At 48.5% G+C, this 23,281-nt stretch overlaps 2 non-coding genes across 2 annotated transcripts; one reads left to right on the plus strand and one right to left on the minus strand.

Moving 5' to 3' along the window:
• The first annotated feature begins 19,993 nt into the window (after positions 1-19,993).
• On the plus strand, positions 19,994-20,076 carry TRNAL-CAG (transfer RNA leucine (anticodon CAG)). Its single transcript has one exon. It is a non-coding gene; the product is annotated as a tRNA-Leu (tRNA).
• A 252-nt stretch (positions 20,077-20,328) lies between these two features.
• TRNAL-CAG (transfer RNA leucine (anticodon CAG)) lies at positions 20,329-20,411 on the minus strand. Its single transcript has one exon. It is a non-coding gene; the product is annotated as a tRNA-Leu (tRNA).
• Positions 20,412-23,281: the final 2,870 nt, after the last annotated feature.

The raw sequence follows: 23,281 nt of genomic DNA on the forward strand, positions 1-23,281 counted from the left end.
CATTCAGTACTTCATCATCTCCCTACAGCAACACTTAGAAGAGGCTGCCATGATTATGCCCATTTCGCAGACAAGGAAACTGAGGCTTAGAGTTCACAGCCAGCAAGTGGCGCTTAGATCTGATGCCGGAGCCCAGTCGCACGCTAACAGCTCCCTGCCTGCAGCCACTGTCAAATTAGGAACAGAGGCACCCGTGAGAGCAGCAAACCACGTGTGGAGTCCACCTCAGCCAGGGTCAGCCTGAGCTGTGGTCCCCTGGGATAAGGAACCAAGGCCCAGAGAACAGAAACCATCTAGTGGGGTCACACTGCAGGACTCTGTATTTGATCCTAAGTTTTTGGGTTTTTCTGGTTTTGTTTTTATTTTCTAAATATGTTTTTATTGATTTCAGAGAAAGGAAGGGGGAGAGAGAGTGAAACATTGATGAAAGAGAAACATGGATCTGCTCCCTTCTGCACGCCCCCCACTGGGAATCGAGCCCACAATCTGGGAATGTGCCCTGAGGAGGAATTGAACCTGCGACCTCCTGGTGCACAGGACAGGGTTCAACCAACTGAGCCGCAGGGCTTTGGGTTTGTTTTTAAATTGAGATATAATTCATATGCCATAAAAATCACCCTTTCAAAGGGTATAATTCAGTGGGTTTTAATATATTCACAAGGTGTATAATCATTACTGTTAGTTCCAAAATATTTTTTTCACCCCCAAAAGAAACACCATACCCATCAGCAGTCACTCCTGATTTTTCTCTATTTCGCCCTGAGAGCCACTCGTCTACTTTCTGTCTGTATGAGGCTGTCTTTTGTGGACACTCCAGATAGTCTTGCAATGTATAGCCTTCTTTCACTTCGCCTGAGTTTTCAAGGTTCATCAATGTCATAGGATATACCATACTCTGTTTATACACTCGTCACTTGATGGGCATTTGGACTGTTTCCACTTTTTGGCTATTAATAATGCTGCTATAAACACTTGTGTATACGCCTTTGTGTGGACATATATTTTCAACTCTTTGGGGTATATAAATAGGAGTGAAATTGCTGGGTCATACGGTAACTGTTTCACTTTTCGAGGGCCTACCAGACTCTTTCCAAGGAGGTTCTACATTTTACATTTCCACCAGCAATGTGTGAACATTCCAATTTGTCCATTTTTTTCACCAGCCCTTGTTATGTTTTGGGTTCACTTCTCTCCCTTTCTTTATTAAGAAGTAAAATATTTTAGATACAACCAAAGCTCCCTTACCCCTAACCTCACCCATTTCCCCTCTCTCTCTCTCCATGGGTAACCACAAAACCAACATGTGGAAGTTGCTAGGGGTCCTTCCCAAGGATGTCATCGTCTTTTTATAGCCTATAAATAAAACATATTGTTTGGTGGGTCTTAACATTTTACCGGAGTAGCATTATACTGAGTGCAACCTTTTACAACATGCTTATTTCACTCAAGTTTATGTTTGTAAGCTATTTCTCACCTTGATCCATGTGGAGCCAGTACATTCATGTTCACTATTGTGTGTAGCAAATTCCATTTTGGACTCATGTGTTATTTATTTATTTATCCATTTCCCTGGCAGTGGGCATTCAGGGTGTTTCCCGATGCTCACCATTACTGGGAGTTCTGTAATGAATGGACAATCTTGTCTGAGTCTCCCTGTTCCCTCATTCTTTTTGCTCTAAACTTGGTTACCCACTCCTGCTGTAGCCATCTACAGTGTCACCCCTCCCTCATTGACAATTTTAGCTCCCAGCTCAGAGTCACATTCTCCAACATGACTCTGTCACAATCATGGTGACATTAATCCCCACCATGACCTCCTCTGCTCCAGTGAACTTTTCCTCCACCTACCTCAGCCCCCGACTCCCAAGGTCACACCCTTGGCCACCTCATTACCAGGAACTACACTTCTATAATCTCAGTTTCATACAATCCACTTTCCAACCACCACCATCTATCGGCCCAGCTCATTACCTTGAGTATCCAATTCAGACAGTCCGTCTACCCCACCCAGACTGATCCTGTCCCCTTTCCCTGTCCCTTGTTCCTCCCTCATGTCCTTACTTCTCTCCTTACTCACCTCAACTTGCACGGTCTTTCATTACAAGCATCGTTTACCTACACCCTGAACTCTCTTGCCCAAATAGTATCAACTCCCATTCTTGCTACCTCTTGACAAAACCATGACCGGGATGAAACCCAACTCCTAACTCACTGCATCTACACAAGGTGAGTGTGGCTGGACAGAAGCACCCAGTCATGCTAAGTGAAAATTCTAGATCACCAATCTCTCCTGGTCCTTCCGGGCTGCCTGAAAATCCTGTACACTTCCCTGGCTCCTTTGCTCTCCCACTCTCCTAGACTATTTTACTCTTTCTTCCCTCCACTCAAACCTTCACCCTCTGCTACTTGACCCTCATGCTCAGCTGATGACCCTGACTCCTATTTCCCTGCGAAAACAGAAGTTTTCAGAAGAGCACACCCACCTACAATCACCACTTCTACCCACGACATACCTCTTCCTTTCTCTTGACTAATCCCCTCTCCTACTCATGGCTGTTACTCCTCAGTTCTCCCATTTCTTTCCTGCATCATCAGTGTCCCCCGCTCCATTGTGTCATTCTCATCTGCATGTGACATACCATTCTTTCTCCCATCTTAAGAAAACAGTGCCCGGCCAGGCGTGGCTCAGCGGTTGAGCATCGACCTAAGATCCAGGAAATCGAGGTTCGATTCCGGGTTAGGGCACATGCCCGGACTGTGGGCTCCATCCCCAGTGAGTCTCTTGTCATTGATGTTTCTGTCTGTCTCTGTCTCCCTCTCCTTCCCTCTCTCTGAAATTAATAGATATATTTTTTTTAAAAAAAGAAAGACAGAAAACAGTGCCTCGACCCCACGTCTGCCTCCAATACTGCACCTTTACGGTAAAACTCCATAGGATTGTCTATATTTTGTCTCCCGTTCCTCTGCTCCTGGTCTCTCCACTCCCTCTCTGATTCTGAAGATTCCTTTAGAATTTCCTGTGATGATAGATTCACAGCCGGAGGATTCCCTTCAGGAGGGGGAGGAGATGAAATACTGGAGCACATTGTATTCAAAGGTATCGACAGAAATGTTAGAAAATAGTTTGGGTTTCTGTGGGTTTGGGAAAATTATTAAGCTCATGAGGGATATAAAATGTCTTCTATAGTTTTTTAAAAAAGATAAAATCAGGTAAGCTAACTAGATGCTATAACAAACAAGCCCCAAACAAGCTCAGACATGCCCCGAGTTTGTTTCTCACCACATAGACCACAAGGGGTGTTCCTGATTAATGGGCAGCTTTTCCACAAGTGCTGATTCAGGGACCCAGGCTCCTTCCATCTGTGGCTCTGCTGTTGTTAGCAGGTATTGTGCTCATCTACATGAAGCTGAGGAAGGGGAGACAGAACAGGGCATGGAGCATGGGCTTTTGCAGTCCAAGTCTGGAAACTGGATGACTGAGCTCTGCTCACATTTCAGTGATCAGATTAAAATGCATGGCTTCCCCTAACTGCAAGGAAGGCTGGGAAACGTTATCTCAGGGTCTGAGAAGAAGAGTCAGTCTTTGTAAATCACGGAGGTCTTCCAGGAAGCAGTGGCCAGGCAAGGAGAAGGTGATTCGTCCTCCAGCACATTGTTCTGAATGAGGAGCTTGCTCTGGCCTGGATTCAGAGAGCAGGTTCCATTATAAAATCATAATTGCTTTTTTCCAAGAAGAAATCCCTTAGAAAAGCAAATAATCCTACACCTACACATTCCAATGGTCCCTTCTGCTGTGTGACACATCTCGTGGGTTTCCCATTTGGTTTTTCAGTGTGTCACCAAAACAAGAGCCACCTTAAAGCCAGTAGAGTATGTAGTGTGGCTTTGACCCCAAGTTTCAGAGACTGGGACTCAAGCATGGCTCCACTGCCAACTGGCAGAGCGAGCTGGGCTGCAAAGCCTCGTGTTCCTGGGATGCAGGCTCTGACCCTGTGAAACGGCGATTAGTAATATTTGCCACCACCAGGCTGTTTGAGGCTCAAAGACTTCGTTCTCTGCTCCAAATGTTCCTCGCATGATCATCTCAACAGACAAAAAAAACTGACAAAATCCAACATCCTTTCATGATACGAAACACAACAAACCAAAGATAGCAGGGAATTTCCTCAACCCGACAAAGGCATCTAGAAAATCCCACAGCTAACATCATAATTAGCAATGAAAAACGGAGGGGTTTGCCCCTAAGATGAGGAAGAAAAGAAGAATTTCTGCTCCGGCTACTTTTATTTATTTATTTTTTAATCCTCCCTGAGGATATTTTTTCCATTGCTCTTCAGAGAGAGTGGAAGGGAAAGAGAGAGGGAGAGAGAGAGAGAAACAACTCAATCCTTATCGAAATCCAAGCAGGCTGTGTGTGTGTGTGTGTGTGTGTGTGTGTGTGTAGACACTGACTAGCTGTTTCTAATTTATATTAAAAGGCAAAGGTCCTAGAATAACAAATACGCTCTTGAAAAAGAATAACAAAATTAGAGGACTCAATTTCCCAGTTTCAGACTTATGATAAATCTACAGTAATAGTGTTTGGGCACTGAGTCAGGATAGACATACAGGTCGATGGAACAGACTTGAGACAAACCCTTACACTTACGGTTAATTGACTTATCAACAAAGGAGCCAAGGTAATTCCATGGAGAAAGAATAGTTGTGGGTTTTTTTGTTTGGTTTTGTGTTTTCTGTAAATAGTGGTGGGACAACTAGGTACCCACACGCGATAGAATAAAGTTGGATCCCATCCATCACCCCAGTCACAAAATTCAACTCCAAATGGATCAGAGACCTAAACGTAAAGTTAAAACTCAGGAGAAAACCTTTGGTTTCTTAGCTAGGGCAGCAAAAGCTGCTAATATGGACATTCTCGTCTATGTCGCTTGGTAGACACATTTCTCTGAGGCATGTATCTTAGAGTAGAATTTCTGGATCTTAGGCACATTCTGCTTTCGTAAATACCGCTAAAGAATGTCCCCAGGAGAGAAACAAGATGGCGGCGTGGTAACAGCGGCGCCCGCCGCCTCCCGCAACCACGTCAAAATTACAACGAAAGTACAGAACCACCATCACTCGGAGGCGCCTGAAATCCCGCTGCACCGAAGCCCCACAACCAGGGAGCTGAAGCAGCACCGAGAGCGGGAGGAGGGGCGGGCGCGGGCGGGTCCGGGCTGAATCCCCGAGACGCGGCCGCGGGCCCACACCCGGTGCCACAGTTTAAACCCGGGAGGGAATCTCAGCGGCGGCGGAGGTTTCCCGGAGGAGCGAGGGGTCCCACCCCACAGCAGCCCCCAGCCCAGGGCTCCAGGCCGGGAAGAGACGTCCCCACAACTCCGGGCTGTGAAACCGGCGGGACTGTGGCTGAGGGTCTCGGAGGCTGCGGGAGCCCCAGCAGCTCCTCTTAAGGGCCCGGCGCGGACTCACTCGGACGCTCCCTCTGAGCCCAGCGCCGGGCAGCAGCCGGGGGACCTGGGACACTCGGGGAGGAACTAACCTGCCTGAAATCCGGGTGCGAGAGCTGGAGGGGCGGCTTCCTCCCAGGCAGAGGGGCTGGCGGAGGCCATGGCTCCTGTGGCGAGTCCTCCCCGCACACAGCCGGCAGGCAGGCGCCGTGTTTGAGTCGCCAGCACCTGACTCACACCTTTGGCCCCGCCCCGTGATTCCCGGAGGCCCCGCCCCTCCCACCTGCAGGCTCGTCCAGGCCATTTCCAGGGGCTTTTCTGTGCAAGTGGCCTCTCGAGCTTCATGCTTAGGACTTTCCTAAAATCTCTCAAACAAGCAGCAGCATGCCCCACAGGGCTTGATAAGTGGCCCAGGCCTGGCACTGGTTGCAGCTGCATTGGCTCATAGCTTGGCCTCTCCTGGGCACCTCCAAGCCCAATACAAGTAGCAGCCAACTACGGTTTGCTGTGTAGCTCATGCTGGGTGGCCCTGAGCAAGGCACTGGCAGAGGCTGACTTTGCACCTCCCGGGAGCCCCAGAGACAGTGCACCTGGTGGTCAGACTCGATCCCACTGGATTACAACCCTACCGCATCCACGAGTGACACACTCAAGGGGTGCACTTGGTGAACACCAAAGCTCCACTGAAGTAAATCCTGCTCCATAGGGGTGTCTCCAGCAGCTCCTTGGCTGTAGTTGCAGCTGGTCCTCACAGCCAATTGGTCTGGGGGTCAACTCCTCCCAGGGACTCCAACAGCAACCAAGATTCAACTACAACAGGACAGTGCACACAGCCCACACAGGGGAGCATCTAGAAGGCCCAGCTCAGGTGACTGGGGAGGCTGAGCCACTGGACTCTACAGGACACCTACTACACAAAGCCACTCTACAAATTCCAGGAGACACAGCAGCTCTACCTAATACATAGAAACAAACACCTGGGAGCAGCCAAAATGTGGAGGCAAAGAAACATGTCACAAAGGAAAGAACAGAAGAAATCTCCAGAAAAGGAACTAAATAAAATAGAACCAAGCAAGCTAACAGATACAGAGTTCAGAATTTTGGTTATAAGGATGCTCAAGGATATTATAGTAAGACTATTACGAAAACAAGTGAGACCATCAATGACCTAATAAAATACCTATCAGAAATGAAGGCTACACGAACTGAAATGAAGAATAATTTACAGGGAATCAACAATAGAGTAGAGTAGAGCAATTTGGAACATGAGGAAACAAAAATCACCCAACCAGAAGAGCAAAAAGAAAAAAGAATCCAGAAATATGAATATAGTGTAAGGAGTCTCTAGGACAACTTCAAGTGGCCCAACATTCGTATTATTGGGGTGCCAGAAGGAGGAGAAAGAGACCAAGAAATTGAAAACCTATTTGAAAAAATAATGACAGAAAACTTCCCCTGGTGAAAGAAATAGACTTACAAGTCCAGGAAGCACAGAGGGTCCCAAACAAGAGGGACCCAAAGAGGCTCACAGGAAGACACATCATAATTAAAATGCCAAAGGTTAAAGACAAAGAGAGAATCTTAAAAGCAGCAAGAGAAAAGCAGTTAGTTACCTACAGGGAGCATCCATACGACTGTCAGCTGATTTCTCAACAGAAACCTTGCAGGCCAGAAGCGAGTGGCAAGAAATATTCAAAGTGAGGAAAAGCAAGAACTTACAACCAAGATTACTCTACCCAGCAAAGCTATCATTTAGAATTGAAGGTCAGAAAAAGAGCTTCTCAGACAAGGAAAAGTTAAAGGAAGTCATCACCACCAGACCAGTACTACGTGAAATGTTGAAGAGTCTTCTTTAAGAAAAAGCTAATGAACAAAAGAATCTGACAAACTAAGTGGATCCAGAGACATTGACGCATGCAACAGACGGTCATATTTCAGAAGGAAGAGGGAATGGGGGTGGAGGGTGGGAGGAGATTAACCAAAGAAGTTATATGCACATGTGCATAACCCGTGGACATGGACAATGACGGGGTGAAGGCCTGGGGAGGGGGTGGGAGCAAGGTGGAGGGGTTCAGTTGGGGGGAAAAAATGGGACACCTGTAGTGCTTTCAACAATAAAGATAAATTAAAAAAAAAAAAAAAAAGAATTTTCTCAGGTCTTCTACCCATGTGCATCTCCATCAGCAGTGTGTGGAGTTCCCTGTTGTTGTACATCTTCGATGGCACTTGGCTTTGCAACATTTTCGTTTCAGCCATCCGGATGGTGTGGATCGGTACCTCATTACCATTTTCATTTGCAAGTCCCTGGTGACTAACGTTTCAAATTTGCTTTGTTTTCTGTTTTGGCCACTTGCAAATCCTGTTAGCAAAAGGCTTTTGACCTTTTTCCCCCCCTTAAGTAGCCTGTTGTTTTCTTATTGAATTTTTTAGGAGTTTTTTTAATTAACATATTCTAGATAAGAGTTTTTTAATTCCACTCTTTGACTTGACCTTCCACTTTCTTAACAGTGTCTTTTGAGGGACACAAATTTTAGCTTTAATGTAGTCTAACTAATCCTTTTTTTTTTCTGTTTATGGTTTCCTTTATGAAATCTAATCCCCACTGAGATGTTGGATGTGGGGCCTCCAGGAGGTAATTAGGTCCTAAGGAAGGAGCCCCATGAATGGAATTAGTGCTGTTATAAGAAGCCAGAGAAGCCCTGGCTGATGTGGCTCTGGGCTTGAGTCCTGTGCACCAAAAGGTTGCTGGTTCGATTCCTGGTCAGGGCACATACTCTGGTTGTGGGGCTCAATCCAGGTGGGGACAGGCAGGGAGAGGGGCGTGCAGGAGGCAGCCTGTCGATGTTACAACAAGAAGTCTGTAGCCTACAGCCCTGAAAAGTGTCCTCACCTGAGCCTGACCATGCTGACACCATGAACTTGGACTTCCAGCCTCCAGGCCTGTGAGAAAAGCATTTCTGTTGTTGATAAGCCACTCGGTATTTTTTTAAAGCAACCTGAGCTGACTAAGATAATGCGTAATATCAGTTTCAAAAATAACCTTAGTACATGTATTTATTTTTAAAATAAATAAACCAACTGGATATTAAATCACTACTCAGTTGGAAAGACAATAGTTGGGAAAGTACCTCTCTTGGAGAATAGGTTGGGGTGCCAGCTCCTCTCCCAAGACTCTACTTTTTCTGACATGGAGAAGAGAGTGGCAGAGGAGAAGGGGTGAGCAGGAGCCATGAGCAGTGAGGGATGTGAGGAGGTGGAAGCCTCAGCTGACTTAGAGAGACTGTAGCAGCAGCCACAAAAAAAAAAGACCCAGAGAGAAGCTGAGTCACAGAGATTGGCACAGTGTCTGGCATAGGGAGCAGGCAGAGGGCCTGCTTCTTGAGAGTGGAGGACCCCCCAATGGGTCCTTAGAGACAGTCCCATCCCCCCAAGTCCTGTTTCCTGTGTGTCCCTGTAACATATGCCCCCTCAGAAGTCATGAGCACATCTTGCCCCTCAAAGACACAGGCTCACGTGGGGCTCTTCCACTGACCCTTAAGTCACCTTGGGAAGGTGGCTGCCTCTTCTTTCTCCATCCCCCACAGGCAGGTCAAGGTGGGCAGGTGATTCTGGAGGCTCCTGCCTGCCCCTAACCAGAGCTGGGGGCTGAGCTGTTCAAGGCAGCCCCAGGGCTGTTCCGCTGCTCCTCCTACCTACCAACCCCAGTTGTTTCTGGACATTCCATGTCCCTCTGAGGGAGGCCCAAGCCAATTCTTTGTGTCACAACTGGCCATAAATCTGTGACCTCCCTCTCCAGCTGACCTGTCCTGCAAGAGTCTTCCAGAGCCCTTAGGCAAGAGGGCCACTGTGTGGGATGGGGGTGTCTCTCTGCTCCATCTAGAGCAGCCCTCCCTTTCTATACTCCCTCCTTCCCTTCCTCTCTCTTGTCCTAACTCCTGGGGTTGGATTCCAGTACTACAGATGGGATTTTCCCAAAGCTCCACTAGTCCTATTTCCAGAATCTCCCCCTCTCCAGGCCACCCTTCCAAGGTCTCGAATACAGGGTGAGGTAGAAGGCGTCTTGGAGTCTCAAAGAGCAAGGTGGAGCCAAGTGCAGAAGAAAGGGCACTGGACCAATTATAGTGTCAATAACAGGGGTTGATAATTGTGTGCCTAGCTCTTTTTTATGTGGATTCACTTATTTTATGCTCACAAAAATCCTTTTTGGCGGGTACTATTTCCCCCCATTTTACAGAGAAGGAAACAGAACCAGGAGTTAGGATGCTTGCCAAGGTCCGCAGCTGTAAGGGAGAGAGGCAGGATTCAAACCTAAGCAGTCTGATTCCAAAATCTAGGCTCTCAACTCATACATTTGACTCCCTCTTACAGTCTGGGGCAAGATCCCACCTCTGAGCTTTTGGTCATGCTGTTCCCTCCTGTTGGAATGCTTTTCCTCCCTCCACCTGGCACACTGCATCCTTCCAGGACCATCCAAGTGCCTTCCCTGATGTACTCCCCCCCCCCCCCCCCGAAACAGAATTCCACGGCATCCCTCTCTGGGCCGCCAGGCTACCGCTTCTTCCACCACAGGGCGCCCACACCACGCTGTCTTTGCCCAGTTGTGACCTCACTCTACGCCGAGCCAAGGCCATTCCAGGCAGGCCCTGGGCCTTGTCCATATCACGGCATCGCCAGCCTGGAGCACACAGCAAACCTCTCCAAGAGCTTTGTTCCAAATAGGGTTTGCTCAGCCTCCAACTTTCTTTCTTTTCTTTTTTTCAGTCCTCACCTGAGGATATTTTTTCCGTTGCTTTTCAGAGAGAATGAAGGGAGAGAGAGGGAGAAACACTGATGTGAGAGAGACACATTGATTGGTTGCCTCTCACACTCTCCTCAACTGTGGCTGGGGACCAAGCCTGCAACCAACGTACATGCCCTTGACCAGAACTGAACCCAGGACCCTTCAGTCTGTGGGCCGATGCTCTTAATACTGAGCTAAACTGGCCAGAGCCAGCCTCTGACTTTCTGTGGGACTTAGATCAATGGCTGCCCCTCTCTGGCCTCAGTGTCCCTGTCTCTGGAGTTCCCAGGAGTGAAATTTTCCTGATTGTTCTGCAGCTGCTGTAAGCCCCATCTGGCCCTGCCAGGGAAATCACCTAGGACTGTCCCTCCACACCCACTTGGTGCAGGAGAGATTGGGAGCTGCCGGTGATACCAGCCCGAGGTCCTGAGATCTCTGGCTTGACTTGGACTGTCTTGGAGAAAGGTCTGAGTGAACTTCCTAACTGGGGAAGGTGTTTGGTTGCTCTGCTTTAGGCACTGAAGGGCCAGAAAAGGACCTGAACCCTCTGTCCAAACCTCTCCTCTTCCTGCCCAGGCCTGAGGAGAAGGGTCATCCAATAACAACACTCCATCGATAATAATAATTGTTATGAAGCATTAGTACCACCACCCTCCTTTATAGGGCCACACTTCTCCAAGCCAGGGAGCAGAGCAGTGACAGTTAAAACAACAGGCTGGGGGTGGGCCAGAGCTCCAACTCCAAGGTGACCTTGTCTTCACATCTCTGAGCCTCAGTTCCCCCATCTGTAAAATGGGACAAGAGTTCCTTTCCTCATGGGTCACTGTGACAAACCACACAGTGCCTGGCACGCAGCTTTTGGCTTAGACCACTGTATAGATGCGAAGATCTGGGAGCAACTGGGAGCAAATAGCAGACATTCTGTTCACCTCCATGCCCCCAGTGTCCAGCACATGCTAAGAATCCGAAAGATCGAAGAGAATGCGTTTTGTTATAACATTTGATCTCTTGTCTTCGGTTCCTGAAAACTCTTCAGAACCACTGAAGGCGAGATGGGAATCTTGTTAATCATATGAGTCCCTTTCTACCGCAAATGAGTTTAGGTTAACGAGGTGATTTTTGGGAAGCGCCTAGGGGTGGCAGATGACTGCCAGGGGAGCCGACCATGATAACAGAGGGTTCCACTGCCTCATTTCCAAGGAGAGGAGAAAAGGCATGGAGGTTGAATCAATCACCAATGGCAGAAACGTTGATGTGAGAGAGGCACATTGATTGGTTGCCTCCCGCACTCTCCCCAACTGTGGCTGGGGACCAAGCCTGCAACCAACGTACATGCCCTTGACCGGACTCGAACCCAGGACCCTTCAGTCTCCAATGGCCAACGAGCTCATCCATCGTGCCTGTGCAATGAAGCCCTCCAAGAACCCAAAAGAGCAGAATTTGAGGAGCCTCCACACTGGGGAACCAGAATGCCCCCACATGCCACTGTGCCCAGCCCCAAACTCCACAGGGACAGGAGCTCCTCTGTTCCCGGGCCTCACCCTCTGTATCTCTTCATCTAGGTGTTGACCTGTGCCCTTCAATATCCTCTGTAATAAACTGGTAACCTAGAAAAAAAGTTACATAACAGTGACTACAGTTCTGATTCCCTTTGAACGCACTGAGGTTCAAAGGCGGAGAGGGCCAGTGGGCAGGATCTCTGGCCGGAGGCTTCCCGATGCCAGTGGAAGGAGGAAGCGGGAGCAAGAGGAGGAAAGGGGGCATTCATGCTTAAGAAATTCAAACCTTGTTACAGAAAGTACAGAAAGGAAAGTGAAATCTCTCTCTCCCTCACCAGATATAACCTCTGATAAGAGCTTTTGGTGACTAACAGGAAAGGGCGGGGGCCTAAAAACACAAATAGGGAGGAAATACAGGGAGCACCGTGAAAGGCAAGTTTACGTTTAATTTGACCCTTATGTAGGTAGGAGCTCTTCCTGCAGGTGATTTGTTTTTTTAATCCTCACTAAGGACATTTTTTTCCATTACTTTTCAGAGAGAGTGGGAAGGAGAGAGAGAGAGACATCAGTGTGAGAGAGACACACCCGTTGTTGCCTCCCGCAGGCACCTGGGGCTGGGGATCGAGCCTGCAACCGAGGTATGTGCCCTTGGCTGGAATCGAACCCAGGGCCCTTCAGTCCACGGGCCACTGCTCTACCCACTGAGCCAATCTGGCCAGGGCACTGCAGGTGATTTTTTTGTCCTGTTCTCTGGGCAATGGGCTGAGTTCAGTTCTCCTTAGCCAGGAATGCAAACCAGGAGGCCTCGTGCAAGCAGTATCCTGTCCTCTTGAAGCTGGGCAGTGGCATCCCCAGTCAGCTCCTGGGGGAGCAGAAGCCACCCAGAGCCTGTCTGGCCTCAGTCCTGTCCCCTGGCAAATAACCTCGCTTCCTGGCTGTGTCCACTATGGTCATCTATCAGCAGAGCCATACGTATCTGAGCTGGACTGAGAAATGTGGTGAGAGTGTCCAGAGTGCAAATGCCCCTTTTTAATAATCTCTCTTTTATGATCAATGTAATACATGCTCATGGTAAGAAATTCCAGGACCACAGAGAGTGGGAACTCCTTTCTCATTCCCTCTGCCCTGGTGAAGGAGCTGAGTTCCTTCTGCAATGCTGAATCATTTTCAGACCCCTTGACCCCCCCAAAAGATTGTGTCAGATTCTCTCCTTTTTATGGGAAGCTTAATAAACCAAGACACTTGATCTGCTGAAAACTTTGGAGAACAAAGGAGACGTCAGTAATGCTCTTTTTAAAATTTTTTTAATGAAAAGGAATTTTCTTGGCTTTCTTTTTCTTTTACATTGCAAAAACAGTGGATTTGGGAGACCTGGCTTCCCAGGGCATCACTGACTGGGGAACAGGGCACCCTGATTTTGTACTACTGAGTGGTTACCTACTGGGACTCAAACAGTCCACCTGTCACCTGCCCAGGCCCCTTCTGGCACATCCTTTGTTGAGATTCCCCAGGGCTAAAGACATAGCTGTGTTTTTCAGGCTCTGGACCCCAGCAGCTATAAAAAGGAACCACAGGAAATCCACTGCACACCAAGAATTCAGAGGGAAACTGGGAGCTATTTGAGCACGAGAGAATTTCCAGAGGAAATGCTGAAACTGGCTCTGAGCTGATGGGAAAGACCTGTAGTTTTGGGCCTAGCCCCTGCCAGAACTGGGGCACCCCTCTCCCTCCTCGGGAGCCCCATTTGGATAGGCCCGGGCATTGGATAGAGCCTGCAATATAGCTTCCAGCCTCTTCGGGGCCAGATTCGACTCTGGACGGCTGAGGCAGTGGCTGTTCCAGCCCTGGCCCTCACGACTCACGCGGACAATGAGTGACGGCTGAAGGGAAAATGGAATATTTGTCCCTTTGTACTGCCTTCTCCCCAAGACCCCTGGCTTCCCTGGAGAAATCCATGGCCCATCATAACCCTCGAGGCTCTTCTGTACCATCCTCAGCTCTCAGACCCGTGTCCACTCAGTCCCGCTCCCAGGCCTTTGCTCATACTGTGCCCCCCACCTGGAAATGTCCTCCTTCCTCTCCACCCCTGCAGACCAGGCCTGTCCTTCGTTGCCCACTGTTTCCAGCAAGCCTTCTTCTCTTTGACATTTTTGGAGTTCTTTTCTGAGGGGACTGCATATTTAGTTGGATAGGCTCTGATCTCTTGCTCTTGATGTTTTTACAGGCAAGCCACCAGGGCTCACACTGTCCAGTCAAAATATAACACAAGCCACACACATTATTAAATGTTTCTAGTAGCAACATTGGAAGAATACATGGAAACAGATTATATTAATTTTAATAATATATTTTACTTAACGCAATATAGCCTAAGTATTATCACTTCAAGATGTCATCAATATTCAAAATTAATAACAGACCAATTTACATTTTAATTGTCATACTTCCTTTGAAATCCAGTTCGTATATTACATTTAAGTCCATCTGCACGCAGTGTAGCCACATTTCAAACGCTCAACAGCCAGCTCCTGATGACTGTGTTGGCCAGCACAGATCTAGGCTATCCTAGCCTTTGGTCACATGTGACATAAGTTCATATCAAACTGGCTTAAGTAAAAAAGAGCATTGGCTCGTGAAACTGAAAAGGCTGATAGATGGTTTTAGGCACACCTAGATCCAGGTGTTCCAATAATGTCAATGTCGTCAGAGATCTGGTTTTCTGTATTTCTCAAGCAGGCTTTGGATGGCATGGCAAAGACAGCCACCACCAGCCTCAGGCTTTCCTCCACCAGCTCCACCACCTGACCCCACTGGCCAGCTTCTCTTCTTCAAGAGTTTCCCCAGGCTGACTCCCCTTGGACCAGCTGGAACCAAGAGCTCATTTCTGAACCAATCACTGGGTGGCCGAGTGACAGGAATTGACTAATTGATCAGGCCTGAGTCACATGCCCATTTCCCCCGTGGTAGGAAAGTAGTCAACCTCACCTGACCTACTATGACAGAGACTGGGGGAGGGCTTATTTCCCAAAGGAAAACCAGGGGGTGGGGAGGCAGAGGGGCAGGATGAGTCTGCGAGTGAGTGGTGGCCAGAGCAGAGGTTGGGTTGAATCACAAGAGGCTCCCAAAGAGTGCTGGAGTATCAGGTCCAACAGGAGAACCACAATTTGGTCCTGAGGAAATGTTCAAAATGTTTAATGACAAATATGGCACCTGCCGATGAGGATGGGTAACAGCCTTTGGGCTGGATCAGTCTGGGAGCTTGGTGCACTGCAGGGCATCCCAAGTGGGTGGGGGCAGGGTGGGGTTCAGAGCTAGTTGTTCAACAACTAGCGCCACAGTCGTTTACAAGGTGGTCAAGGTTTCTGCCTTCACAGAGCACGGAGCCTAGTGGGAGAGAAACATGACCAACAACTAAGCCAGCAAATAAGCACAATGACTGCATCCGTAAGGAGGCCAGGTAGAAAGTGAGTGGGAGGTGGGATGGGGGACCACTTTCCCCAGGGTGCTGAGGAGGAGACATCTGAGCTGAGGCAGGAATGATGAAAGGAGTCAGCCCTGCATCAGCCAGGAGAAGATGGCCCCACATAGTGGAAACAGCAAGTGCAAAGGCCCTGAGGTGGGAACTGTGCTTTGTGTCTTGGAGAAACAGAAGGATGGAGGCAGGGAGCTGGAGGTGGAGGTGAGGCCGAAAAGGTGAGCAAGGCTGGCTCAGATGGGGCAGTCAGATCCACCGCGGATGTGGGGATGGCACCAAAGACACTCTTTCTGCAAAGTCAGTTTGGTGGCTGAGAACTTGCCCAGGATATTCACCAGGTGCAAGTAATAGCACATTGCTTAATTTTTCTGAGCTTTTATAAAGCATTTATTCTGTTGCAGGCACTCTAAATGCCAGCATGTATGAACTCTGTAATCTTCACAACCACCCTCTGAGGCAGGTATTGTTCCTAAATCCATTTTACAGATAGGGAAGCCAGGGAACAGAGAGGCTAAGAAACTCCCCTATGGTCACACAGCTGGCAAATGGCCGAAGAAGGATTTGAACTCAGGTGGTTCCAGAACCCACATACTTATATGCTGCCTCAAGTTAAAATTGGCTCTGTGCCCCTTGCTTATCAGGGTGGTAAGCTATGGTCGCTCCCATTCTTGGGATTCTCTTTTTAGGATGACTGAAAGCTTGGGGGGCATGATAAGCAGCCCAGAGAGCTTGGGCATGAGCTCCTAGTCTTCGGTGCATTCTGGTCACCACCGTCCACGATCCATTTAAAATCGGGAAACTGGGCTGCGCATCTCTCTTCATGCAAACTGTGGCCCTGGTGGTCTTTGGCTCTGGTTCCAGAGGGACTGACAGTTCCCATTCCATCCCATCAGAGACGCACGCTTTCCTCACCCACTCCACCCCTGGGGTCCCCGCTCAGGAGGCTAAGATCTCCAAAGCAGTGTCTTGGCAGGGACTCACTGCTAGCGACTTATGACTTCTGTCCCCACCCATGGCCAAGGAAACCACAGTCTGAAACTTGTCAGGCTACTTGGACTGGCTTGCTGGGAAAAAACAATCCTTTCTTGTAAGACTCTGATAATAAAAATAGGACTAAAAATATCACCTAGCCGGGACAGGCGTGGCCCAGCAGTTGAGCGTCCACCTAGGATCCAGGCGATCAGGGTCCGATTCCAGGTCAGGGCACATGCCCGGGTTGCGGGCTCGATCCCCAGTCGGGGGACTGGGGGGTGCAGGAGGCGGCTGCTCAGTGACTCTCTCATCACTGATGTTTCTGTCTCTCTCTCTCCCTCTCCTTTCCTCTCTCTGAAATCAATAAAGATATATTAAAAAAAAAAAAAAATACCACCTAAAGTCAAGGCTGCCATCTGAGCTAGCAAGCCCCCGTGGCTGCTGCTTCTTTCTTTCTTTTTTTTTACGGAGACAACATAAAGAAAGCACCTATCACAATTCTAGGCCCAGAGGAGTTCTCAAGAAGGGGCACTGAGCCAGGAAAATCAGGCTCCACTGATCAGCTGTGTGACTGTGGTGAGTTTACTTGGCCTCTCTGAGCCCCATTTTCCTCATCTGTAAAATGAAAACCTGCATCTTGGTGCTATGAAGAATATTAAGTGAAATAATGGATGCGAAGGAGGCATTCACTAAAGCTCAGCTTTCTGCTACCCTTTTCCCAAAGAGAGGTGGAGATGTGTGCCAAGATCGCAGGGATGCTAGAATTCCCCTTTCAGGCCCCAACCGGCTGGCTGAGCACCAACACCCCAAATGGCCATCTGACTTCATCTGTACCCATTGGGACTCAGTGATGGAAGAGCCAGGCTGGGGCTTCCCCTGATGTTGGCAGACTTTCCATAATGATCTCAGGGGACTTTCCTCTCCCAAACTGGAAAAATGCACAGAGCAGGGAATTGGGTCCTGAAAAGCATCTTCCAGGCCAGGAGTCTAGTACCTGAAAGGTGTCAGGGAGGACAGCTGACCATCCACCCAAACCCAGGACATAGGGCTGAGTGGGACCCCAGCACTGACCCCTATCAAGCGAGCACTTTCTTGCAGATGGGGCAGCAGGCAGAGCTGGCTGGCCTGGGCTTTAGCCCCAACCAGCCTCTGTTTTCTCATCTCTAAAGTGATATACACTCAGAAAGGTTGATGGTATAAGGCACGAGGGGAGGGTTCCAGAGGCAGAGAGCACAGGCTTCCGCCCCAAAGACGACCTTGGCAAGCCCCTCAGCCTTTCTGAGCCTTTGCTCCCTGACCTGCAAAATGGGGCAGGAGTTCCCCATTGGGGCACTTGTCTCAAAGGGAAGTTGTGAGCATCTGGTTACCTGGCCCCTCTGTGGTTTTGATGACTTTCTATTGCATCCCGGAATCCCCTCTCTCCAAATCCACACATCACCACCACCACCACTTCCCCACACACACACCAGCCAGCCAGCAGGGCTTGTCCTTTTACCTCTAAAACACATCCTGAATCTTGAATTCAACCATCTTTTGCAATCTTCACTTCCCTGGGCCAGCCACCATCATCTCTCAACCCTCCTGTGCCATGGCCGTCTCCCTGGACTCCAGCTTTTCTCTTAGCCTCTCACATCCATCCTCTACACAGCAGCCAAAGGGATCATCATGAAAGGCCACCTGGATCATGTCATTCCCTTGCTTAAAACACTCCAGTGACTCCATCACACACGGAAGAAAATCCAGATTCCTCCCCCTGGCATTGCACCCCTGTGTGATAATGGACTTCAGCCTTCTCCCCACCTCACTCCTGCCCCACTGGCCTTGCTGCCCCTCCACCAGACCACACGCCTCCCTGCCTCAGGACCTTTGCACTTGGAATGGCATCACCTCAACTTTGATTTTGCTTGTAACTCCCTTCTGAACTCAGTGTTACCGCCTTAGAAAGGCCCTCCCTGACCACTATTCCTATGAGAGCCCCTAGTCACTCTTGATCACTGTTAAAGGATATTTTTTTTTAAGGTAAAATCAGGATTCTCATAGAAATATATAAAATGAACAGGAGTCAAAGATTTCACTTAACTCATTATTTCATGAGGAAACCAGTAACATGTTACAACTGGTTCGAAGGGGAATTCAAAGACACACACGTATTGGCAATCAGGAATGCTGAAATGAATTTATAAATAAACGTAAAAATGTTCAATATGCACAGGGCAATATTTAATTGCATTCCACCCCCGGCAAAATCCACTTGCCTTTCTATAGACTACAGTCCTTGGCATGTAGAGGTAATGAAAGGTGCAGGCCCTTATAGAATCAGATAGTCGGGACGGGCTATCTTTTCTGGCCTTTTTTCCAAGTCTCTTACAAGTTTCCTCACACAGCCTCTTTCTTGCACTTACCAGCACCTGGACTTACTCACCTATCTATCTTTCTCCCTTCACCCCACACTGGACTGCATCTTGAGGGCAGAAATTGTTCTGCACAGAGCATCTAAAAGACCGTCTGGCACACAGCAAGTGTGCGGGAAATGCTGAGGCCTTTTGTAATATCCAGGGCAATTTATATTTTAGGGGAGGGCGCAAAAGAGGTCATTGAGCCTAAAGAAATCAATTCTGACAGCCCGTGAGGAGGGGCTTTTGGGGCAAGGAGAGTGAGGAGGGTTCCTCACCTGGCAAGTAACCGGGGCCCCTGCCACCCCAGGGGCTGCACCACCCCTGCACCTCCCAAGCCCTGAGGGTTGGAGGGGAGGCAGATTTGGGGGTGACAGGGCAGTTCTCTGGCTGGGGCTGCTCTGTGACACCATCTCAGGTGAGCCAAAGGGCACCGAGGTGTGCCTGTGGCTCCACTACTCGCACCCCCTGGGTCTGTGCCCTGCGCTCAGGGTGGGCTCGCTGAGGTGGCTTTCAGGCCCTCTCTGCGCAGAGAGGGGAAGCGCCTGCCCGTGTCCCCAGCGGCTCAGCCTCCCCATCCCGCCCCCCTTTCTTTAGCAGCTGCATCCTCAGGGCCTCGGGAGCCTGGGGATGGGGGCGCATGAGGCCCCAGGAAGGTGGGGGTGCCCTAGGCAGGCGGGGGAAACCCCGCGGAGAGAGGCGCCCTCGTGGCTCCCACGTCTTCTGGTCCCTTGGGTGAGGTTGGGGTGAGGTCGGGCTCCCGGTTCCGCAGAGCTGGGGCTTGCGGATGGAGGAGACGTGAGTCACGAAATAACGCAGGCAGGAGGAGGCGAGGCGGGAATAAATCCAGGGACTTATCTGAGAGCACTTATCTTGTGTCATCAGGGGCTGCGCACCGGAAACACGGTCAGAAAGAGGGTAGATCCGGCTGCGAGGCTGCAGGAGCCCGAGCGAGTGCCACCCGCGTGGAAATGTGAAGTCGCAGTTTGGCCCCAGGCGCGAAAAGACAACGCGGTCCCGGCGCCACGAGACCCCGGTGTTAGCTTCTTATTGCTGCTGGAACAAATTACCACTGATTTAGTGGCTTAAAACCAAACCATTTATTACCTTACAGGTCTCCTGGCCAGTAGAAAACGCACAAGGAAATGCGCGGAACATCAAGGGTGCTCGCAGATGCGCAGGACGCCGAGCTGGTGTGAACAGCAAAGCGCGCGGGGGGAACGGACGCTGGCGCGGGGCGCACGAGCCGGCGCCGCACAGTCCCGGCCCTCTCGGCTTTTCATCTTCTCCTCCGGCTGGCTGCGAGCGCCCTCTGCCGGCGACGAGGCGCCTCGCCCCGCCCCGCTCCCTCCTGCGCACGATGCACGTGCGCATGCGTACACTACAGATATTCCGGAAAGGTTTTCTTGCAGCTCAGGGCTTTCGTAGTCAGGATGGCCGAGCGGTCTAAGGCGCTGCGTTCAGGTCGCAGTCTCCCCTGGAGGCGTGGGTTCGAATCCCACTCCTGACAAGGCTCCCGTTTTTGCTCAAGGAGATCATACTTTACACCTCTGGATACTCTTAATCTTACAAAACAAGTATTTTCTTCTCAACGGGAACTTTCATCCTAATGATGTTTACTTAACTGTAGACTGTGAAAAGAAAGTCCCGACCTGTGTACCGTGGAACGTTTCGGGGTGTGTTTTTTTTTTTTTTTTAGCGTAGTCTAACATACACACGCTTCCCTTAGAGTCTGGGAGGGGAAAGGGCAAAAGGTAAGTTATGTCAGGAGTGGGATTCGAACCCACGCCTCCAGGGGAGACTGCGACCTGAACGCAGCGCCTTAGACCGCTCGGCCATCCTGACTTCCTGTGACAAGCAGCTGTCGGTACAATGTAGTTTCTGGTACAGTGCGATGCGGCTCGTGCGTCAGCCAGTTGGGTTCCCTGGCGGTTCTTTAAGTCTGGCCACGCAGCCCCCGCTACTCTTAAACTGGTTCTGTCTTCTTACTGCTTACAAGTCTTAAGTGGGAACTAGCCTGAGCGAAACCGGAAATCAGTTTCCCTTGCCATCAGTAGAAAATAACCCTGATAACAAATACAATGGAAACGAAACTACATTAGATTCAAGCCACTTGCCAAGGCTCTGACCCCGAAGCTTTTATATTATTTTTAACGACTACTACCATCGGTGGAAAGGCTCGAGATGTTGTTGGGCCCCTGCGGGAAGTGGGGAGGGGATTTAGACGATTCATTTCAGAAGGGGAGACGGGGTGCTCTGTGATGGACTTTGAGGGGGGCTCCTCAGAATGGGAGCCCAGGGGCAATGGGATCCTGGTCCCACAAGTGTTTAGCGGGAGCCTCATCCAGACAAAGTTGGCTTTTATACCCAGTTAATAAACTGAACTAGGGAACAGCTGGAGGCTGTGAAGCTTGGAGAGGAGACAATTTCTCTGTCTACAAAAGCCTGATGTGCGCAAGGAGTTGGGAGTGTGTTCCTCTGGCCTTGTTCCAAGACCTGGGGCTGGAGGTGAAGGTGCGGTGGGTAAGTAGTTACAGAGGAAGGTTTCCTTAAAGAATGAGCTTGCTGGAAAGGAAACAGGGTGCCTGTGTAGATGGTGACATTCCCATCACTGGAGGCATTCAAGACAAGGCTGGTCAGTAACTTCTTGGAGAAGCTGGTGAGGGAATTCCGGAGTCCCTGTATTAGTTTCTTATTGCTGCTGTAACAAATTACCACTAATTTAGTGGCTTAAAACCAAACCATTTATCTTACAGTTCTGGAGGTCGAAACTGCTTCCTTCTGTGGCTCTAGGAGAGATGTTTCCTTTCCTTGTCCAGCTTCTAGAGACCACCCACATTCCTGGCTCATACACCCACCTCACTCCAACTTCTGCTTCTGTCTTCGCCCCTTTCTCTGACTCTGACCCTCCTGTCTAACCTCTTATAAAGACTGCTTGTGAGTACACTGGGCCCATCCTGACAATCCAGAGTAATTTCCCCTTCTCAAAATCCTTAATTTAGCCATACCTGCAAAGCCCCTTTTAAACCAGGTAAAATAACGTTCGCATGTCCCAGGGATTAGATGTAGTTATCTTTGGTGCATTTGAGGGAGTATGAACCAGGGTGAAAAGGAGACTATTTAGTTTATACATTTAATTTTTATATCATGTGTATATGATGTAATAAAAAATAAATACAACTTCACCAGGTGATTACAGTCAACATCAACAATAATGTCAGATTGATAATATGTACCCTTGATGTGATGTGCCCTTAAATGGCACTTGATCTCTGTGGTCTTCCTCCCAAAAACACATTACTCCAAGTCTCATCATGGGAAAAACATTGCACAAGTCCCAGTTGAGGAGCATTCTAAAAATATCTGTCCTCCTCAAAGCCATTGATAGCTTTAAATTGTCATAAAAATTAAGGAAAGTCTACCATTCCAAAATTTACATAATAATGACTTTTTAAAAGTTATTGTTCATGTAAATAAAATGGTCCTCCAGGTCCTTATAAAAATCAGATTCCTGTGGGCTGCTCTGACATATTAAATATTTGGAAGCTAAGACTCACTCAGACTTGGCCTTCACTGTTATCTTTAATATGTGTTTTTGTGCTTTATAATGATCTTAGACATAGTAACTTGATTCAGTGTAATAATAATAATGATGTTAATAACTAACAAAAAAATTAAGGGAAGTCTGAGAAACTATCACAGCCTAGTCTAAGGAGAGACATTAGCTAATGTAATGTGCTGTCCTGGATGGGATCCTGAAGCAGAAAAAGAACAGTGGGGGAAAAGTGAAAAAATCTGAACAAAGCCTGAACCTTAATAATAATAATGTATCAATATTGGCTCATTAATTGTGACAAATACACCATTCTAATGTAAGATGTTAATAATAGAGGAAACTGGGTATAAGTAAATTCTGTACTCTTTACAATCATTCTGTAAATCTAAAACTACTGTAAAACTTTTTAAATAACACAATTTTTATAGTTCATATATTAACAAAATATATAAATTTAAAAATATATAACTATGTTGTTTATGTATTTGCTGTATGTTGCATATAAATAACATGACTCCTTTGAGATATATAACAAACAGTGTGTAGTAAAGTCTCAGCAGCCATAGAAACATCAACAGCTGTAGTTATCTCTGGCTGGGCTGGTGGCATTTATTGTGATTTTTTTTCTCTTTGCTTATCTAACTGTGATATTTGTACAATGAACATGGATTACTTGGGTAATTTTTTTTTTTTAATTAAAAAGGGTCAGAAAAAATTGGAAAAGACTTTGGAAAAGGCAAAAAGATTCCCAGACCTCCTGGTGCAGCTGGCACTTGAACAAAATGGGGTGGTTTCATCCAAACTCTGGCTCAGCCCCATCTCTCAGGAATTTGAGCCAGGGGTCACTGAACAAATAGTTAATCCTACTGCCCTCTCTTTGGAGCTCCCATTCCAAACAACCTTCACCCCTATTCCAATGGGCAGAAGGATCCAGACAGAGAAAATAACCAGACCTTAAGTCTGACCTTTGCCTCATTCTGGGCCAATAAATAACTGGCTCAAGGGAGATTAGGCAGGGCCCTGCAAGCACCCCACCCTTCTGTCCATGTCTTGGCTGCGTCTCTCAACACAGGGAATCGCAAAGGCCATCAGCCAACCTACTCTGCGGCCTGGTGCCCACTCTTTGCTCTTGTATCACCCACCTGGAATAATGCCCCTT

The sequence above is a fragment of the Miniopterus natalensis genome, chromosome 18 (genome assembly GCF_054644295.1).
Source record: "Miniopterus natalensis isolate mMinNat1 chromosome 18, mMinNat1.hap1, whole genome shotgun sequence".
NCBI classification, from domain to species: domain Eukaryota; kingdom Metazoa; phylum Chordata; class Mammalia; order Chiroptera; family Miniopteridae; genus Miniopterus; species Miniopterus natalensis.